The 22701-nt window shown below is 35.6% G+C and overlaps 1 pseudogene across 1 annotated transcript in view; it reads right to left on the bottom strand.

The window, feature by feature from the left end:
- Positions 1 to 314: 314 nt before the first annotated feature.
- Positions 315 to 22701, bottom strand: part of LOC145053169 (cytochrome P450 98A2-like) — a 25864-nt pseudogene continuing 3477 nt past the window's right edge. Inside the window, exons 2-3 of the transcript XR_013684371.1 lie at positions 1890 to 2287; positions 315 to 1160 (exon numbers count right to left, since the gene is read on the bottom strand). The product of XR_013684371.1 is annotated as a cytochrome P450 98A2-like (transcript). The remainder of the gene's footprint in view (positions 1161 to 1889; positions 2288 to 22701) is intronic.

The following is a 22701-nucleotide window of genomic DNA, read 5'->3' as shown; positions in this document are numbered from 1 at the left end:
CCCTCCTAAGTCAATTTCCTATGAATAAACTTGCTACTATTTTGTTGCAACCAGGTACTTTAACAATCGGTTATTCTATTCAAACTTATCTGAATATAACTCTTAATTGCTAATTTGATATTTTGTAGATAACGTTTTATTTCTATATTGCTTACAATGGGTTCGGTGGAATTCCTCAATAAATTGTTGTTTTATGATTGGTATATCATATATCTTACAAAGTTTATAGGTTTCACTATTGTACCCAACTATTCTTGATTTCGTGTCCTATGTGAATTTTAAAGAATATGAGTTAAAGAAGAAAAATACCTTCCTCATACTAACATAAAAATAATGTTTGTAAAAAAATTAAATTTAGTCAATTATTATATGTTCCCTTATGTTTTCCTTTACCATGACATCAAGAAAGGAGCATATAACACCTCTTTCTTCCAATCACTCAACCTCAATATACATACAAAAGCTCTACAAACTTAAATTTAACCATCACAATACCTTTCAAACACAAACCACGTTACATATCAACAACCACATGTTTATAGAATACAAACAGGTAACCTAGGTGTGGCAACAGCTTCAAGCGGGGTCCTCATGTATGTCACTATCCCAGGGTTTTCAGACATATCAATTTCTCCAAGGCTCAAGCCATTAGCTGGAGCCCATGAGAAATGATGTAAAAGGTGGCCTAACATAGAGGTCATCAAATTAAGCCCTAATTGGGCACCCGGACATGCCCTCCTTCCCGCACCAAATGGCAATAATCTATAATCATGTCCTTTCATGTCGACATCCTCTTCAAGAAACCGTTCTGGTCTAAATTCCAACGGGTTTTTCCATGTGGTAGGGTCACGGGCCACGGCCCACACATTTATGTGTACGTTTGACCCTTTTGGGATGTCGTAACCGCCAACTTTGACATTTGTGTTAGCTTTGTGAGGGAGCATGAGTGGGGTTGGGGGGTGCAATCGCAAAGCTTCTTTGGCTACATTTTGGAGGTATGGGAGGTTTGAGAAGTCGGGTTCTGTGAGCACACGTTCGTAGCCGATTATGGAGTCTAATTCTTGTTGAACTTTTTGTTGGACCGTTGGATTCTTGATTATCTCGGCCATTGCCCATTCAACTGAGCTTGTCGCTGTGTCCATTCCCGCCGTGATCATGTCCTGTTCATGAATCAAAGACGTTGAAAATAGTTATAAAAATAAATATTTCCACGAGTTGAATAATCATAATCATATTTGATTAATTTTATATAATTATATAGAAAATCATAATCATGTGGCTCTACGAATGCCCTCAAAACTAATTATTATAAATTCATATTTAGGTGCATGTTCGAACAACCTGTAAACTTGTTTCTAAGGTTTTGTGGTTGTAAAATGGGATACTAGGAGTTAATAAGCTTTTTAGAGATATATTCAATTATAGGGATGAGAAGGGCATTTATGTATTTTACTGGGAGGATAGATTGAGAGCAAGTCGCTGCCCCACTTGGTTCCACATTACTTATAGGAAAAAGATTGTAATTTTTTTTTCTTTTTTGTGTCTGTTCTAATCCCTATTCTAACACATAACCAATACAATACCCAATTGTATTGTTTTGATTTCTATTGCCTCATGTGTGTATAATAGACATGTCTAACCCTATGTATCATTGGAATAAAGAATCAAACCCGAACGGATGTAGCGAACAAAAATTGTAAATTTTTTCATATACAAAAATGTGAAATAAGGTATGATACAGACTTGATTCCAATCTATTACCTGTTCAAAAGGCATGAATGTCATTCTAATCCTCATCAATAGTCTTAGAAAGCTTATCTGGACTAGTCTCTCTATAATTTTTGATCCTATGCTTCATACAAAACAAATGGAAGAGGAGTGAAGAATACCCAAAGTAAGTCGATGATAGTGTCGTCACTCAAGTCATACTGCTTTTGAAGTGTGAGCAAAATATCAACAAAATGTTGCTTGGTTCCTCCGCTTTTCATACGAGCGGCAATGTACTCTTCCATAATTGCTCGGGTCAACCGATCACGACGTTCTCCATGTTTGGCAAAGGCTTCTTCTTCAAGTGGGAAGAAACACCGGAGCCATGGAATGTGTTCTTGCATGGCTAAAGATCCACCAAGCTTTATCCCATTGTCCACAATAGATTTAAACTCTTTCCCTTGCTCATCTATCATGCCCTCAGAATTCACAAACTGTTTCCCAAAAACGAGTCGAGTGATGTTGTTAAATGCAACTGATCCTAGGTAGGATTTCACTAGCAAACTCTTGCCAATCTTATCTGTACAAACATAAACGGTGAGTAACTTGTCAAGTTATACAAATCTAGTGCAAAACTCTATACTTACTAAATATACGTTCGTTTGACAAAATTAACTGGAGGTTGGAATTTACTTGTGTACAAGTGTACGGATAAAAAATATTTGTAATTTATAAATATGTAAAGAAAATAAAAATAAAATATGAAAGCACCTAAAAACTCTAAAAAAAACTAAGTGTATCATTTTTTATTTAAATTAAAAGCTTTTCCGTTCTCCAAATAAAAAAAAATTAGTTCAAAGTTTAGGTTTATAGGGTTCGAGTCCGATAGAAACTCAAAAATTGGTAGGAACCATGATGACTATTCTCCACCAATCATTTTCTCAAGGGCACAAACGTCAATCTCATTTACTTGGTCGCGACACGTTCGCACACGACACACATGCATGGAACATAATATGGACTCGAGAGATTAATCATGCGCAACGAACGTCCACAGAACGTCATTTAAGCGGATTTTACTTTTCTTTTTCATTTATTTTGTTTTTTTTCGTTTTTTTATTTTTCGTTAAAAACAATCAAAAAAAATTCTTAAATAGATGTGTTTTTATATTTTTTACGTTCTTTTTTTTTATTTTTCTTGTTTTAAAATTTGTTTTATTTTTTTTTCTATTTATTTTTTGTTTTTTTTTAACATCTTTACTACATAATCAAAGATAGTAGGGTATTTGTGTTTTTTTTTTATTATCTTTTTTGAATTCTTAAACTAAATATCGGTTTGATTTTTTGAATGTTTAACAATTATACAATTTTAAATAAGAAAAATATTAAGGATTATAATATTTTTCATTCATAATTTTTTAATCATATTATTTTTGGATAATAACATTTTGAATCGTAGAATTTTGAATCATAACGATATAATGCATCATACATTTTTTGATTATATTAATTTGGATCATTTTAATTTAGATCATAATATATTGGATTAAAAAATGTTTTTGTTCAGTACAAAATTTGGATATTTATAATTTTTGAATCTTTCAATTTTGAATAATAAAAAATTATAATAATTAAGGATCATTAAATATTTGAATCAAAATATTTTTAGATCTTAACAAGTTAAGGATCATAAAAATATTGAATAATAATATTTTTGAATCATAAATATTTTGAATCATCTCTATTTGGATCATATTATGTTCAACATTTTTTAAAAAACTTTTAATCTTTTTAAAATCAAGTTTTGTATCTAAAACACCTTATTTTTTAAAAATTGTTTTTACAAAGTCATTAGAATATTGAGTAGAAGTATTCCTTAAAATTTTGTAATTTTTGGAGAATTTTTTTTCTAGGTTTTTGTATAAATATAAAAAATAAAAAAATGTTTTTTTTTCAAATTTTCATGATTGTGCTATTTTGTAGAGAACTAAATTTTAAGAAATTTGGTTTTTTCAGATTTTTTTTCAAAGAAAAAAAAAACAGTGAAGGCCGAAAAACTTAGCGGGTGGAAAAAAACTCATCGGCCAATAAGGGTTGAACACTTGTAATAGCTTAGATCAAAGATGACATTTTTGTAATTATCATCAATTTCAATGGTATCATAGGCTTTTTAAAAGTAATCTTAGGGGTATATTAGGTATTAACAATTATTATTCCCTAACTATTAAAAAATAATTTAAGAAACTATCATCTCTCATTATTCCTCACGTCTCGCTCGCTCTCTCTCTCTCTCTCACACACACACACACACATCTTCATGGCCATCGCAACTTGCTACTTCGTCAACATCCATAGCCGATTATGAATATGTCGCTCTTTTTTACCAGAAGAAACAATGATATATGCCGATCACCAGAACTTGATTTTTGTAAATTGAAGAATGATTCGCTAGATCTGGTTAATCTGATCTTGAACTTTCACTCCGCTCCTTTGACTCTAATCGATCCATGCTTCATTTTTTCACTCATAAATATGATGTATCTGCGATCTATCCTTCATTGTCGTCGTTGATTCACTGGCTACTGGATATCCTGCCTCACTTGTCGCCATGAAATGTTGAAGTTGGAACTCCGATTCACCTTTCTGAAATCGAGTGAAGATAGCAAATTATCGTTATCGTTGACGCAACATAATTGCTCTGTCTATTCTCAGGTTTGGGCCTTGTGTATTTGTTGGATACTGAGACCGAAGAGGCAGGAGGTGGGAAAATAATTTTGATTTTGAAGCATCCGTATCTAATAAAGTGTATCTAGTGACTATCCGGTGGACAAACATCACATGCTCTCTGTCAGATAAAGCGTCAAAATCAGTTAGTTAATATTTTTAGTCATTAAATTTTGAAATCACTTCTCCACCACACGACGGGAAGTTTTCTTTGATTGAAGTCAAAGAAAAATTGGGAACGATTTGAGCCTCGGTCTCCATCTCCGTCTCTAATCCAGTTAAATCATCCGTCCATCTTCATTCACATCACTCTCCAATTTTAGGTTATCACAACAGAACGAAATAGTTTGATTTGGTTAGCTCTCAGTTTCTTATTCGATTTTGGATTCATTTCACATGAAATAAATTGCTTTCAATAGATATAAACTATAAACTATTTTTTCTTCTAATTTATGTTCATTTCGAAGAACAAATATTTGCACACTAGTTGTTTGATCAAATGCCTAAGAAAGATTTATACATGTGGTTCACATGTAAATCACATGTGATTTACATGTAAATCACATATGATTCACATATGAATCACATGTGATTATTAATCACATTTGACTCACATGTAAATCACATGTGATTCACATGTAAATCACATGTTATTCACATGTGAATCAAATATGATTCACATATGAATCACATGTGATTCACATATTAATCATATTTGATTCACATGTAAATCACATGAGATTCACGTGTAAATCACATGTGATTCACATACGAATCACATATGATTGTGATTCATATGAAAATCACATGTAATTCACATATGATGTCATATGTAAATGTGATTCATATATGAATCGCATGTGATTCATATGTGAATTGTATGTGATTCATATGTTAATCACATATAAATCACATATGTATTTTTGTGAGTGTTTCCGTATCAATCAACTTTTTTTATTCTTGTAGATTTGAAAGAAATTGTGGTGATTATTAAAGAGGTGAAAAATGAAAAATTTGAAGAAAATATGAAATTATTGACACGAAGACATGAAAACGCTTTGAAATTTTGTAGCATTTTTTTGTTATAAATATTTTATTTTGTATCGAATAAAATATTTATTCTATTATGTTTATAGATTAGTAAATAAAATGAGTTTTCTTATAATTTCCTTACAAATATTATAGCATATGAAATATGCATGTATGCGTTTGAAAAAATATTCATATATGTACCTAAAATGTTGATTTGTTGGGTAAAAAATTATAGTATTTTTTTGAAATGTATACACTTTTTTTGTAATTGTTTGTTGATTTTTAAATGCTTTAAAAAAATTGCAGTTTTTTTTAAAGGTATTTTTTTCAATTTTTTTTTTCAAAAATTCATGTTTTCTATAAAAAAATTAAAAAAACTATAGTTTTAATAAAAAACCAAAAAATACAATTTTAAAAAAAAAAATCGAAAAATACTATTTTTAAAAAAATCCGAAAATTTGATTTATTATGTAAATATTTAAACATTTCTATTAATATTTCTAATAATAAAAAAAAAAAGAAAAAAAAAAACATTAAATGAGATTGGTAAAATGATGATCATACCCTTAATGAACACTTTTAGTTCTCAGGTTCTCGGGTAAATATGAGCTGTCAACCGATCTCACCTATATATATATATATATATATATATATATATATATATATATATATATATATATATATATATATATATATATATATATATATATATATATATATATATATATGTCAGTGTTGCAGAAATCGGCCATAGCGACCGATTAATCGGCGATTAATCATTTAACAGCCTCGAACCGATTAAGATTAGGGTTCTTGGTGGAAATTTGTTAAAATCGGTCAAACTTGGGTTTGGCGGTCATTGGCAACCTTTGCGGTCCTCGGCGGTCATAGACGGAAAGTATTAAAAAAATTCAAAATAATTTTCAAATATTACACTAAAATTTTAAAATTTTAAATTTTTAAACTTTCAAATTTTAAAATATTATACTAAATATTTTAAAATTTAAAATTTTCATATACTTAATTTTTTAGGAAATATTAATTTTTTAAATTACTTTATTAATAATTTAGGGTCCCCGATTAATCGCCGACTAATCCCCGCCGAGTTACCGTCGAGCGATTTTTACAACCTTTATATATATATATATATATATATATATATATATATATATATATATATATATATATATATATATATATATATATATATATATATATATATATATATATATATAAACTTAGAAATGTCTACATTAACGCTTTTGTTTAATTAAGTTTTTTCCTTATATATATACAATATTTTTTCAATCATATTTGATTGATATTCTATCATATTAAATTTACGTTAAAGATACTACTCTAATGAAACGTTTACGCGATGAAACAGAACTGGATTTATTAGACAGATTATGACAACAATTTATTTATATAACGATTGGTAGGACTGGAGCAAAACAGAAAAAGTTGTTAGAGACTAGAACATAACAAATAAAACATTAAAACGACAATATTATCCTTTTGTCAAAATAAAAATAAAAATTACATTTAACAAAATTAACTCAACGTTAACAAGAAAAATTAAGAATTTATTTAAAATTCATATATGAGATTCAAAGGGATTTTCCAATTTCCATAAATTATCAATTATATAGTTAACTAAAAATTCAGGAAATCAAAAGAATGAACCTATGGAAACATTAAGTAGATGAATCATCGACTATTTGAGAAACAAAAAAAAAATAGATAAGTATTTGAGAAGCATTGACCAAGCTTTTGAAAACCGGAACGAACATCGAACAGGCCGTCTTAGTGGGTGGATCGTTCAACTGGTTCGACCGGTTGGAACGGTCCTAAAAACCGAAAAAACCATATATATATATATATATATATATATATATATATATATATATATATATATATATATATATATATATATATATATATATATATAAAGAATATGAGTGATTTATATATGTATGTTAAATACATGTAATGTGTGTGTGATTTAAATATATATGATATATATTAAGAGGTATATTAAGTAAAAATATAAAGGAGTTGGAAGCATATTTGAAGAATATGGAAGCATTTTGAGGCATTTCACATCCATAGGGAGAAAGAGTTAAAAGGAATATGGAGTCTTATCATTGTTTGGAAGAATAAGGAAAAATCTCATTCCAATCGGTTGGCTCTTATAAGTTGGCTTGCTCCATTGAGCTATATATTAGAAAACCAAAATTTTGATCAATAAACCGGTTTTATTTCAAGTTCAACCAGTTTGGTTTAATCCGGGTTTTAACAAAACTAGTTGTTTTTTGGGTTTAAAAAACTGGTAACCTGGCCGGTTCCCGGTTCAACTGGCCGGTCTGGTCCGGTTTTCAACACAGTGGCATTAACTAATAGAAGCAATAACGATTCTACTAATAATTAATTGAAGAATTAACTAATTGAGAAACATTAACTAATTGAAGCATTAACTCATTAGGGTAGAATTATATTTTTATGGAATATTCAATCGACGTTTCTACTACTAACCACACATACGGTTAAGGGGAGAAGAAACCTTAACTATTTGACAAGCAACAAAAATAAGACGTACGACGAAGATTAAAGATATAGGGATAGATGCAATTGTGCGCTACTCAAGAAAGGCATAATCAAGAAGCGTAGGATAAATGGAAGTATCTAGGTTACTTATATAAAGAAAACAATAATGATGAAAGCTTTAAGATAAGTACTAAATAACGGTAACATCACGTGGTCAGAAAATGCACATGTTTAGAAGACTATTTCTTAGATAAATTGTAAACCTGGTGTACAACCGTATATTTTGGGTTTCTAGTTGTAAACTTTGTATAAATTCCAGTCTTTGTATAAGTTGTATTTACATATAACACAATAGAGAAACATTACATTGTTGTCATTATTTACATGGTATCAAGAGCCACTTACATTTTTCTTTAATTATTTTTTCTCTTGTCGTTCAACCATGGCCGTCAATCATATTCTTCTCGGCCTTGCTAACAATTCCAATCTCAACTTTCAATTCCCCTCCATCTGCATCAAACTCACACGTGACAACTACCCTCTTTGGCAATCAACTATCATCTCAACTCTTGAAACGTTTGAGCTAGATGATTTTTCCCAAGCCCCAAATCCACCATCACAGACAATTATGGTCTCACCCACTGAAGGCCACCACAACACCAGATCTCGACTACACTATTCGGAAGAAGAAGGATCGATTTGTTCTTTTGTGGCGTCGTTCGACTCTGTCTGAAACATCCCTTACCACTGTTGCTCATTACTCTTCTTCTCATGAGGCCTAGACATCAATTGAAAAGACGTTTCAAGGCCAGACACGAGCTCATTGAATGTTTATGAAGACTGACCTTCAGACTATCACCAAAGGATCACTCTCCTTTATCGATTATGTGGAGAAGAAGCGTTTCATCGTCGATGCCTTAGCAGAAAGCTTGTATCCTGTCTCTTCTGAAGACCTAATAGGTTATATCCTTGGTGAGATGGACTCTTCCTATGGGACCTTTATTATTGCCTATACGGTTAAAGATGACCAAACTACCGTTGATGATCTCCTGTGTATTTTTTTTCAAGAAAAAGCCCGTTTAGAGTATGACCACCTACGTTAATCTCAGATTAATCCATCACCAGCACCTACTTCTTCCGTTTCGTTGGCTCTCAACACAAATCACACATCTTCTCGCTCTAACTCTCAACATAATGGGTCCACAAATTCCTCATCTGGGTCTCACTCGAATAATTCTCGCAAGAGACGTCCTCAATGTCAATTATGATCCAAACCAGGGCATGAAGCAATGGACTGCTGGCAATGCTCCAATCAGGTGAATTATCCCTCTTGCCGACCAAATCCACGGGACCAACCTCGCCAAGCACATCTTACTCATCAATAAAGTCCCTCCACTGTGTCTATTGATCCATCTTGGTACTTTGACACAGGGGCGACTGATCATGTCACTCCTAACTTTCAGAAGATGAACCTTGCAAAAGATTATCAAGGCGCAAACCAACTACAAGTTTAAAATGGTAAAACTCTTGCTATTTCACATACTGCTTCATCTAAGTTGCATTCTCTTAAGCTACCTTTTATGCTTATTGTTCCACAAATCACTAAACGCCTTTTAAGTGTTTCTAAACTCACCTCTGATAATAATGTTTATTTGGAATTTTGGCATACTCACTACAATGTCAAGTCCTTGAAGGGAAAAAACAATCCTCTGAGGGGACGTTGATCTTGGTATCTATCATATTCCTGTGTCTACAAATAAAACAAATAAAATAGGAGCAACCATGGCTCTCACAGGCATCTGAACCACCCTCCATGCATGGAATAAGCACCATGCTCACCCTCACTCTCCTCTTCTACGACGTCTAGTCTCTTTGTTCCAGCTTCCTACATCCTCAACTCAATTTCCCTCATTTTGTGATTCTTGTCAATTAGGAAAGAGCCACCGCTTACCTTTAAATAATTCTCATGTTGCCGCTAGAAAACCTTTTGAACTTTTGTACTCAGATGTTTGGGGTCCTTCTCCCCTTTTCTCTATCAATGGAAATCGGTATTTTGTTTTGTTTGTGGAAGATTGCACGAAATTCATTTGGATTTATTTTCTATCTCATAAATCACAAGTCTTTAATACATTTGTTCAATTTAGAAAAATGATACAAACTCATTTCAATATTGATATCAAAAGTCTTCAAACAGATTGGGGTGGTGAGTATCGCAATGTTTCCAAATATCTTAACTCTCATGGTATTGCTCACCGTATATCTTGTCCTTATACATAAGAATAGAATGGTGTGGTTGAACGTAGAAATCATGTCATAATTGAAAATGGGCGGACTTTATTAGCTTAGCCATCTCTCCCACACATCTTTTGGGAGCATGCTTTCAAGATAGCTACTTATCTTCATAATAGGACCATAACTCCTGTCCTTGATTTCTTATCCACATATCAGAAAATGTATTCCAAAGTTCCTGATTATGCTTTTCTCAAAACTTTCGGGTATTTGTGTTATCCCATTCTACGACCGTACAACAGCCACAAAATTGATTTTAGATCATTGCCTTGTGTCTTCATAGGCTACAGTTCCTCTCACAAAAGATACATGTTCCTTGATGTTCCAACTTCACACCTTTACATTGCCCGACAAATCATCTTCAATGAAGATGTTTTCCCATATGCAACAATGCCCACCCAATCTCTCTCTCTCTCTCTCTCTCTCTCTCTCTCTCTCTCTCATCCTCATCCCCTACCATTTTGTCACTTCTGATCTTCTCCAACAAGCAACCATGGTTCCTTTAACCCATTCCAACTCTTCTTCCTCCAGTCTCATAATACAAAACTCTGTCCCATCTCAAATTGTTCAACAGGACACACCACCTGTTAGTCCTTCTACTCCTTCCTCTACAATCCCTTCATCAAATCCAAACTATCAAGCATCCACATCCAATTCTCGTGCCAAACGCAATTAGGCCCTAGCTGCCCATTACAGACCTGCTACCCAAAGTGATCATCTAATGACCACTCGGGCTCGTACAAACTCTCTGAAACCCAAGGCCTTCTCGACATCAGTTATATCTAATACCTCCATTGAGCCACATACCTTTAAACAAGCAAATAAGCATGGTTGTTGGCAAAAAGCAATGCAACTTGAATATGATGCACTGATGCGAAATAATACATGGTCTCTTATTATTTGTCCACCTAATGTTAATATTGTAGGTTGCAAATGGATCTTTCGTATCAAACGACATTCAGATAGTAAAATTGTTCACTACAAGGCACGGATAGTAGCACAAGGATACAACTAAGAATAAGGAGTGGATTATTTTGAAACATTCAATACGGTCATTAAACCCACCACCATTCGTCTCGTTTTGTCCATTGTTGTGTGTGTGTGTGTGTGTATATATATATATATATATATATATATATATATATATATATATATATATATAGGGTGAGGTTCAATAGAGAACCATAATTAACCAAGGAACCAATCTTTTTTTCAACTTTTAGAACTTATTTTTTATCAAAAAAAACTAAAAATGGAGAAATTTATAACTTTTTATCCTTTTTCCAATGATATAAAATTCGAACTTTTTTACGTCAAATTCACAATGTGAATTTTTGAAAATTCACAACGTCAATCCGGATTCACAAGGTGAATCTGAAAAGTATTTTTCACATTCACAATGTTTATATATTAATTTAGATATTTTTAGATTTTTTTTTCGATAAAGAATAAGCTCTAGAAATTGAAAAAAAGATTTGGTTCCTTGAAGAACCAATAATTATGGTTCTGTATTGAACTGCTCCCTATATATATATATATATATATATATATATATATATATATATATATATATATATATGGGGTTAGGGAATATACATTACAGCTCTAGCTAAGCTTAGGTACTAAACCTTTAAACATTTCGTTTTAACTTAGTAATTAAACTCGATTTGGTTTTCATTTGGTAAATATATCATCCCCAATAACATTTCTTCCCTCCATTATCATTTTACCATCCTTGTTTTCATTCTTCCATTATCGTTTATTACTTCACCCCTAGTGAGCATTATTGTTTTCCATGGTCACGATGGTCGAAGATAATCAATGGTCTTGCTTCCTTATCAAAACTATTGTGTACATCATGAATCTACATCTTCAAGTGTTAATCGTGAATCCCCTAATCGCAATCTTTATATAGTAAAACAACTTATTTTCATGAGGTTTAGTACCTAAGCTTAGTTGGGGCTGTAATTCACCACCCATTCGTCAATGACACAAACACCAACCTCAATACTTGGGCATGGTGTGTTCGCATGCGACTTACGTCCGTGGTAATTAATACAAACTCGAGGATTTAATCACGTATGACGAACGTTGTGGGAAACTCTGATATTAAACCATTTTGGAAATGCAATTGTAATACTTATTGGTTTTGAAATGTTTTAAAAAGTTTTAATTTTTGGCTTGAATTTTATGGACGTTACATGTGCCCTTCCTCGTTACATCCATAACACACCCTCTTGTTGGATGTATACTCGTTAACGTAATGCTTAGTCTTTCCACACGTGTAGCAAGTCACCTCCTTGCTACATTTCTCGAAGTGTTTCTTTTTACACTTCCTGCACCACTTAGCTTCAACTCCTCCTCTAAATTTCTTCGAACCAGACTTCGAGAATTTTCTCTTCTTGTTGGACCTTGAAGATCCTTCAAACTTCCTATTTTTGCAAACTTTAAGCTTACTGGTGGCTCTTCCCTTGATCATCTCCTTAACAGACTTGGCAACCCAGATAGTTGCCTCAAGAGTGGGTGTTTGGCGTACTGGCACATCGCACTCCCATGGAAGTCCCTTTGCATACTTATCGATTTTCGTCATCTCTTCAGGGACGATGTGCAAAGAAAACTCCATCTTGTCTGTGAAGGCATTGGTGTATTCATAAATGGACTTGATGCCCTTCTTGAATTTCAGGAATTGGTTCTCTAGCTCTAACAGGTTTTGAGCTGAGCAGAACTTGCGTTTAAAGTGTACCAAGAACTTTGCCCAAGACAGTTGTAGTGAATCATTGGGGCTTATGGTTTTTCCCAGAGTGTTCCACCAACGAACAATGCCACCTTTGAACTGACGCATTGCATATGTGGTTTGTAGCTTACCCTTGTAACCACATGTTATGAAGGCTAACTCCATTTCTGAGATCCAATCCATTACTCCGATTGGATCCTCCTTCCCAGTGAATGTCTATGACTTACAAGTTGTGAAGTCCTTATACTTGCATTCGTTCCTCTCGATTCCTTCCTCTTGGTCATTCCTCCTAACCACTGGTGGTTCAGCTTAACCAACGACTCTACTGTAATTTCCTTCTTCTGACTGTCTATTATTTAGTTTTGGCTGTTCAACATGCATCGTAGGTTCATCCCTATTATTTAACAACATTTGCCTCATTTTTCCCTCTATTCGGCAATCATAGCCCGAATCATTGTTTGTACTCTTGCCATCGTGATTGGCTCAGGTGTAGCTACTACTTCTAGTGCATGCTCAGTCCCTTGGGGTTGAGGCTGCTGATTCCTATTTCCGTTTGCGTTTCCGAATCCACTTTGGGTTCTCGCCATGTCGATCTATACACCAAAGTAGAAGGATTTAGATCTTTATTTACGATAGATGTTTAAGTCTTCTTTGTCACTCTGAAACGTTGTATGCTAGTTCTAATATCGTAGTTGAACATTTAGAAATATGAACACATAAAGTTTCCAGATCTGGTCGGCAACAGACCATAGATCCGATCAAATAATAGCATATAAGACATCTTTATAGCTATAATATAAATCATTTAGCACATAAAAATATTTTAGGCATCTTTCCCTAAAATAAGCTAGTGCTCATGTCTAAAATATAGTAGACACTCATCTCACAATCATCGCTTAGAATTATAAGTTTAAGTCTAGAAATCCTACAAATTCCTAGTTCGCTTAAAATAATGCTATGATACCAACTGTGACATCCCCAATTTCACGGCCAGAAAAGACAAATTTTTTATGCTTTATTTGAAAATCAGAGTATACTTTTCAAGAAATGAGTTGCATAATTTGTTCCCAAAAAATATGATAAGGAATTTATCAAAGCATTTTCGAAGAAATGTATTTTCATTATATTAAAAACCTCGGGATGTCATTGTAAATACAGATCAAAAGCATAAACAGAAACAACATATGCCTTACAACATCTATTTATTCTAGTGGCCTATAATCCATTGATCTCTCATCAGACCATCACTCGTGTGCTCTCATGCCACTACCTATATACAAGAAACCGAGTGGGTCAAGCTTGGGAGCATGGTGAGCACATAGGGTTTTCAACCCACAATAATTAAGTTTATTAATTTCATCAATTCATTCAACCCGATTACCCGTTCCCGTTATCCTCATTTTACGTCCCTAAAGCATCTAATTCAAGGGACCCAGCCTAAGGATTTTTATCGGGATGGACAACACTGCTCAGGGGATTCCTCAACAATTTATGTCAAATAAGGCAACCATGAGGGGGATGGAGTACACCTGGTGAACACGTAGTTCAAAAACACCTACAGGTTGTGAGCCTGCCAACCTTCCACTGGACTGTCTAGAATAGTCTGTGGTTGTCATCTATACTCCTCTATATGACTGGATCATCGTAAACATCGAGGCCTCTCATCATTTTATTTGATCACACATCGAGTATTTCATCTACCCATGTTCTACCCAGCATATACGTAGATATAAAATACATATATTGTAACACCCGTTTATTTATTAGTTAAATAAATTAATTAATGAACAAATGGTAGCCTAAAATAAATAATTATATATGCAGGGTGTTGGGTTCGAGGAGTTAGTTATCAATTTTAGAAGTCAGGGGTCAAAAGTGTAAGTTTCGGACTCAGATTATAAATATTTATGAAGTCAGGGGCTCCGTGGTAATTATTGGCACTTAAGTCGAAAAGAATGAGAAGGGGAGGGACTAAAAATGTTAACATGGCTGAAGTTTGATCATTTGGACCTAATTTATAAAGGGGTTTAGATGGTGGGGTTCAAATGGTAACTTATGGACTGATTGTGAAAGGATTTTGGGTGTTGGGGGGGGGGTGCTTTGTAAATTATGGCCTAATATTGAAAGGAAAGGGGGAAGAGGGACCGGAGTTGTAATTATGGGGAAGATGCATCACCGGGTGTGAACCCGTCACCCTTTCGTATATATAGAATATGAAACCCTAACCCTAAACACTCTCACAACTGCCACCCTTATGCCTCCCTCTTCCAGCCGCCGCACCACCCATCTACTTCCATGCTCCGGCCAGCAAAGACCACAACTACCCCTCCTGTCATCGAAGTCTCAACCACCGCCGATAGTTCTGCCGCTTCTCCCCACTACTGCCGTTACAACTCATGTCGCTGAAATGACGCAGTACCGTCGAGCATCGCCGCTACCACTTCAACGGCGGTCCCACTGCCACCTTCTGCCACTAATGGCCACTGCTGCTTCCTCTCCTCATGTGCTATGCTCTAGCCTCGACCCGCCGCCGCCTGTGCAACTCTCATGTTGCTCCGGTTATCGCTTATCGCTTCAAACACTGCCATGTCCGTGCCTCACGTGGGTGCGAGTGCGCTGTTGCTTCAAGTCCGAGTGGTTTGTGTTATTTCGGGGGTGTGGCTATTTGACTGGGAACCAAATAAATCACCGCCACCACCGTGATGTGGTGGCTGCCATCCCAAATTCGTTGTTGTCTCCGTCGTGAGCCACCAGATGGGTGGTTGGAGTGTATAGTGAAGTCTGAAGTGCGGGTGTGTGTGTGTCGTGACTGGTTTTGTTGGCCGGAAAATTAAGAACAACCACCACCACCATCGTGAGCTGGTGGCTGCCGCCATGCGCCACCGTCGGCCACCATTAGGTAGCTGTGTGTGTGTGTGTGTTTAATTAGATTAGTGTGTTTGAGTGTGTTAATCAGATTGGCGTTGTAAATTGTAACCAAAAATGGAATAAAAGAAATTGAAAACCACCACCTTAGGGTGGTGGCTGCCGCCACCGGTCGCCGTGTCGGGTGGCGGTGTGCTTTGCCTCGTTGTGATTGATTCGTTTGGGGTGCTAGAAACCCTAATGGGCCCAATGAAGCCTAATGGGCTTAGTGAAAACCCTAATGGGTCTAATGGACTCAAATTGACTCAATGCAAACCCTAATGGACTTAATGATATTCTAGTGGGCCTAATAGGCCCAATAAAGCCCCAATTGACCTGCAAGCCCAACAAAGTGATAAAGGGCCTAGTATTTGGATTGGAAAACCCTTATGCCAATAAAAGCCTAATTTGGGGAATTAATCGGGACGTATGGGAATTACTTAATAACTAAAGATATTAAATAATAATCATTGGAAGAAATTAATCTATGCATCTTGGACTTAATGGATTAAGTCCTTAGTGGATTAAGTCCTTAATGACTTAAGTAGGAAACTTAACCCTAATCGGCATTTTCTGTGAAACCCTAACTTCACTTGGGTTTATTGTTGGACCTTTCTATTGGGCCTTGATGATTGGATTATTAATGGGCCATCCAAGAATAATTATGTGGACTAAAATAATTTAATGGGCCTAGGGTAAGTCCCACGTAAGGGGTTGGGCCCAATTTGGAAAATTGGGCCATAGATGGGCCATAGTTAGGCCTTAATGATTGTATAATGTTGGGCCTTAGAATAAGACCATGTATAGGCCTGGGCTCAATTTCGAAAATTGGGCCATGTGCTGGGCTTTGATTTCCTAGTTGGCTTTAGGCCTATGGATTGGGCCTTGGGCTTATATAAGCCAAGCCTGGGGTAATGAAGTAATTATCCAAGTATGTATTATGGTTATGTGTTGGGACCCAATTATTAATCGGGTGTTGTTTTGGTGTTGACAATTCGGGAATCTGTCATCCAATAGCTGCGGTTGAGTCTGCGGGATTTCAACAAGTGTGGGATTGTGTCTACGGGACTTCAGCAATGTGAGGTGAGTTACCTTCCGGTAGGGGTGGGTCTACGGCCACAATTCCGGCCCACCAGTAGGAGTTGTTGTTAGATGATTGTCTTTGTGATAATTGTCTATGTTTGCTACTACCTGTTATGTTTATGTGCTAGACAGATTATGATACATGTGATATGATATTATGTGGTAGTACTAGGGGTTGAAATAGTCCCCGGATACCGGTTGAAAGATACCGAAGAGGTAGGTCGGGCACCCAGATATGCCTGACACTATATTCATGTATGTTATGCTATGTTATTATGTTGTAGTGGTAGGGGTGAAATAGTCCCCGGTTACCGGTTGAAAGATACCGAAGGGGATGCCAGCACCCAGATATGCTAGGCAGTTATCCGGTTGAAAGAGACCGAAGGGGAGGCCAGCACCCAGATATGCTAGGCAGTTATCCGGTTGAAAGAGACCGAAGGGGAGGCCAGCACCCAGATCTGCTAGGCAGTTATCCGGTTGAAAGAGACCGAAGGGGAGGCCAGCACCCAGATCTGCTAGGCAGATACCGGTTGAAAGATACCAAAGGGGAGGCCAGCACCCAGATATGCTAGGCATTATGTGTTTATGCGGTATGTGGTATGATGGGGGAACTCACTAAGCTTTGTGCTTACGGTTTTCAGTTTTGGTTTCAGGTACTTCATTTTCAAAGGAAAGGAGTCGGCTTGATCGCAGCGCATCACACTATGGTTTTCCGTACATGAGATCTTTGGGATTACAGTCTGATATTGTTTTATGATATTATGTTTTGACTACTTCTACTTTGGTTTTGACATGACATGATATTATGGATGTTATCTTATACCGTTGGTTTTATAATAACTTATTAAAAAATGAAATTTTAGCCTTGAATTTTGGGATGTTACATATATACAGTTTAAATCATTTAAAACATGTATAAATCGTTCATCCATCATAGATATCAAGAACACAGATAATATGCACACATAACACGCAATTCATATTAAATACTTCATATCTATGTGTAAGATGAAAGAGACTATGCACTCACTTGTTAAAGTGGTGATTCCAACTTGGACAACGCTTCGCTTCTTAACAATATACTTTCCTTTGACGAAACCTACTATTATTACCACTAGATTTTAGTCTAATGTTTATCGCGACTATTTACGAGCATTATTATTTTATAAATGTTAAATAACAATTTTCAACCACTATGTACAGACAGGAGCCAAACATGAAACACCGGAGGTAAGGACCATTTTGGCATTATAGCACTTCTGAAATCCAACAACCCTATGCGGCCCTTCAAACCAGATTCCCCGTACCGCGTGTAGTTAAAAGATATTATATTAACACCCGTTTATATTATATTTTATAATATACATTGTTTACAAGTTCATAATAACGATACTAAATTTAAACATAAGCTATATTTAAAGTAAGGTAAGCATAACTCACTTACCTGGTGGTTTGCTAGGAACCGGGCTCTGCGGGGGCAGAACTTTCCAATCCAAAAAACTCCTTTTCTCGGAGCCTTCAGGCGCTCCGGGGGCTTTCCTCTAGCACTTAGAAGGTAATATAGGTTGGGACGGCTTAGAGAGAAGTTCGATAGAGAGAGAGAGATAGAGAGAGAGAGAGATAAATTGATTTGGTGTGGAAAAGAATGGAGACCCTCACATGGTATTTATAGGAACTGGAACTTCGGTTACGCTGGGCGTACTCCTCAGAGTATGTTGCGTGTACTCACTACGCTACACATACGAGGCGATGCTCCGCATAAGAATGGATAGGTGGCGAGCTTCGGGTGAGGTGACGTGGAAGCTCCGGTGTGACAACCCGAAATTTCTAGCTTACATCCTTCATTTTTATCAAAGTTAACCTCGTTTTGCTATTTTATAATGAAGTCTTGGGTCATTATGAGTGCTTAAGTCTTAGTATAATCAAGATATGAGTCGTAGGATGGGTTAGAATGTGTGTAGCATCGCAAAAATGGGCCAAACATACCAAACTAGGTGTGTGCGGCCGCACACACAAGTGTGCGGCCAGCCAGTCGCACACAGCCAACCGCACACCCATCCATCCGCACACTCCCTCCTATATATACTCCACTTGGTCACTTTGAACACTTCTTACACTTCTTCAAAGCTAGGACCCGAAATCCTCTCAAGTATCATCCAAATCTCCTTGTTGATCTTCATAAAAGGTAACATCTTTAGCCAAAAACACCAAGAACACTATGTGTACGACCACACACACCAAGTACGGCCGCACACCCTGGTCGCACACACACATATAGTGTGTATTTTGACCATACACTCCCTTGTATAGCCATATACCCCTTCATACAACCATATATGGTTATAACACTTCAATATAAGTGTTTACTAGTCCCTAAGGTGGTCCTAATTCAATAATTAGTTGTTTTAAACACTAATTATATTCATATATGTATCAATATATGTTAAATAGGATTCGCGTGTGTGCTCAAGTCTCCACTTGGCACTTAGCATCTTATCCGGCACTTTCATCCAAACCACTCACTACAGGTGAGTTCATACCCCTTTAATTAACCTTTGAATTGTTATTAAATACTTTTATGGGGGGGATACAAGTTGAATCATGCTAGTTATCATATCAATCACATGTGATTAATATCTAGCATACAAATGGATTTACTACACGTTTAGTTGTTTTACCAAACAGATTACTTCAAATGGCTTTCCAAACCATTTTTACTCATTTAAAACTCTTTATTAAATTGTCTTACATACTGAATGTTTCTTTTCAAACCCGGTTACAATTGTGTTTCAAACAAAGGTTTTTCTTATACTTAAAACTGTTATTATCCAACAAGCTACTTTCAAACCGTTTTACAAACTGACATCAAGTCACTTTTTCTTAGTTGTTAAGCTTTCGTAAGGTTTTACAAAACTTCTTTTATACTTTTATATTGTCAATTGCATGCCTATATATGTATAGTTATATAAGTAATGTTTAAAGGACTTAGGAAGGCTAGCTCGCTTTATCTCCTTTTCCTCGTTAGGATGTGGCTTTAGGGCATCGGTTATTTGTCCGAAGGTCGTCTAAATATTAGTTATATATTATGTATACATGTATAGACATAAAAGTTCTATCGGTCAGTTCAATACCCTTGGGTAGCAAGGGTATACTTTCATGTTAATAAGTACAAGTTATATTACTAGTAAACTACGATAGGCGTAGTTTAGGAAGTTACTAATACTATTACTAGAACAATGAATCATAAAATGAGTCAGTTCATTCATGAGTCAATACATGCTAGATAGAGAGAGAACACACAATACAGCTAGTACACACAATACATTTCAATACATGCTAGATAGAGAGAGAGCACACAATACAGCTAGTACACACAGTACATTCCAATACATGCTAGATAGAGAGAACACACAATACAGCTAGTACATACCATACATTATAATACTATACAGAGAGAACATACAGGCTAGACAGAAGGAGAACATGCAATACAGCTAGCATACATATACATTACATACAGTTATGCGAGCCACTAAACGGGGCATGGCACTACCTGCCATGACCGTTTTTGTATCCATAATCTCCTTAATTAGGGAGCGTATGAGTTTGAATATAGATCTATACTAGATTGACTATCCTACTCCTTGCTGCTCGCTACAGTGGGACTTGCAAGTCTACGGGTGCTAAATGTCATTCTTACGGCGTCTTACATCGTCGTTTTACTATTGAGTCGGTAGCAGGATACAGGCCGATCACATGGTACTTTAAATTACATTTGGTTTAAGGTAGTTAGTACAGCAGTAGTCACTTATTATAACACTACAGTACTATTTCATTTTTCCATTACATTCACTTCGTGAATATCCACACGAAGCACGGAAATGTAGGAACTATATTTTTAGTTAATGATAGTCAGATTTGGGAAAATACACACTCTTACAAGAGACACAGTCAGATACTAGATGCCTTGGTAGAATGATACTTTTAGTAGGAAACATAAGGTTTTCTAGGACGTTCAGAACTTTTACATACTTATACTTCACATTCTTACAAATACATTCTTACCAATACATTCTTACAATTTCAGACACTAAAATACTTATGATCTCACCAGCTTTAAAGCTGATACTCTCTTCCAAAATAACTTGTATCCTCAGGTCACCAGTAGACAGGTACAAATGCATGGTGTAGAGAAGGTGGAGCTCATTCAAGACTCATCTTTTATTTTGATTTATATTTTGGTGTCTAGATAATTTGACAGAACACACTTGTATTAAAATTATACTATTAATGCAATGGATGATGTTGTTGCTTGTTTACTACTATTCATTGTTGTGATACTGTACATGACGTCCTCCGCCCTAGAATGTTTTCGCCGTTCATAGGTTTTGGGGTGTGACATCCGAAGCCATGCATTGCGAGACCACGAGGCGTACAGGCTATGTACGCGCGGGGGAGGGACCCCAACAGCCACTTTCGTCTTCTAAAATTCGTAACTTTCGCATACAAGCTCTGTTTTCGACGTTATTTATATCCACGCATAGGTGGAGACATAATCTACAACTTTCGTTTAGACTCCGTCGGCTAATTTTGAATTTATTTTTAAATTATATTTTTAACACGCCGAGACATGTAAAGTCTGTTAAAAATTCATAACTTTGTCATCCGATGTCCGTTTTCGTCTGCCTTTTTTTATCATTGAGCTCCTATTAACGAGATCTTCGATTCGTGTTTACGTTGTGTCGGCTAAAAATTGGTTGATCTAATATTCGAATTCCGAGCTGCATATTGTTATGCAAAATCTTAGAAAAATCATAACTTCCTTATACGATGTCAAATTTGGGCGTTCTTTTTATGCACGCTCTCCGTTTAACGTATACTATAAATTTCGTTTAGATTGCTAATGCTAAAATGTACTTCATCGTAAACTCACTTTTTACATTACACATCGTTGTGCCGGTTTTGTCGCGAAACTTCGACAAGGCATAATTTCTCCGTTATAACTCGGATTTGGGCGTTCTTTATATATCCAGAATCCATGTCTCGACCACTACAACTTTCTTCATAGATATTGGGTTTATCTATTATTTTATTTTTGACTCTTATTTTAATTCTTAATTTATTATATCTAATAAATAAGTATAATGCACATGAAATCACATAATATTCAAGTAATTCCTCTTTATTACTTCAAGGTAGGTTACAATAGTTGACCCTAACTATTACGTCATTATGCTTATGCTTAGTCTAGAAATATGGGCATTACACATAGCTGCTGCTTGATAGCGCTACATGGAGGCCTCGCCTATCCCTTGGCTAGATGTGCATTAACTGAGTTGTCCCAAGGCCAAAACTAATTGACCTTGACTTATACCAATAAATAGAGCAACACCTCCTCCACGAGGAGGATCTGACCCTGAGGCATCAACCTCCATGATTCTTATACACTTCCCCTCCTCGCCAATATGGTTTTCTCCAGCTAGGAGAGAAACCATGTCATCTCGTACAACAACCTAATTCGATCGTACGAGCCTGCTCCCACAGTATAATCCATGTGGCAATTCTAACGACTTTGTCCTATGACGATTGCTCGGGATCTCACTAGGGACTAGGTAACGGCACAATTCCTTATCTACGATCTAGATACGACTTCGAGATCCACACACACATACATACATACA

The sequence above is a fragment of the Lactuca serriola genome, chromosome 5 (assembly GCF_051521515.1).
Source record: "Lactuca serriola cultivar US96UC23 chromosome 5, Lser_US96UC23_V15, whole genome shotgun sequence".
Taxonomy (NCBI): Eukaryota; Viridiplantae; Streptophyta; class Magnoliopsida; order Asterales; family Asteraceae; genus Lactuca; species Lactuca serriola.
The sequence above is the reverse complement of the archived record's forward strand: the minus strand, read 5'-3'. Positions and strand labels throughout refer to the sequence as shown.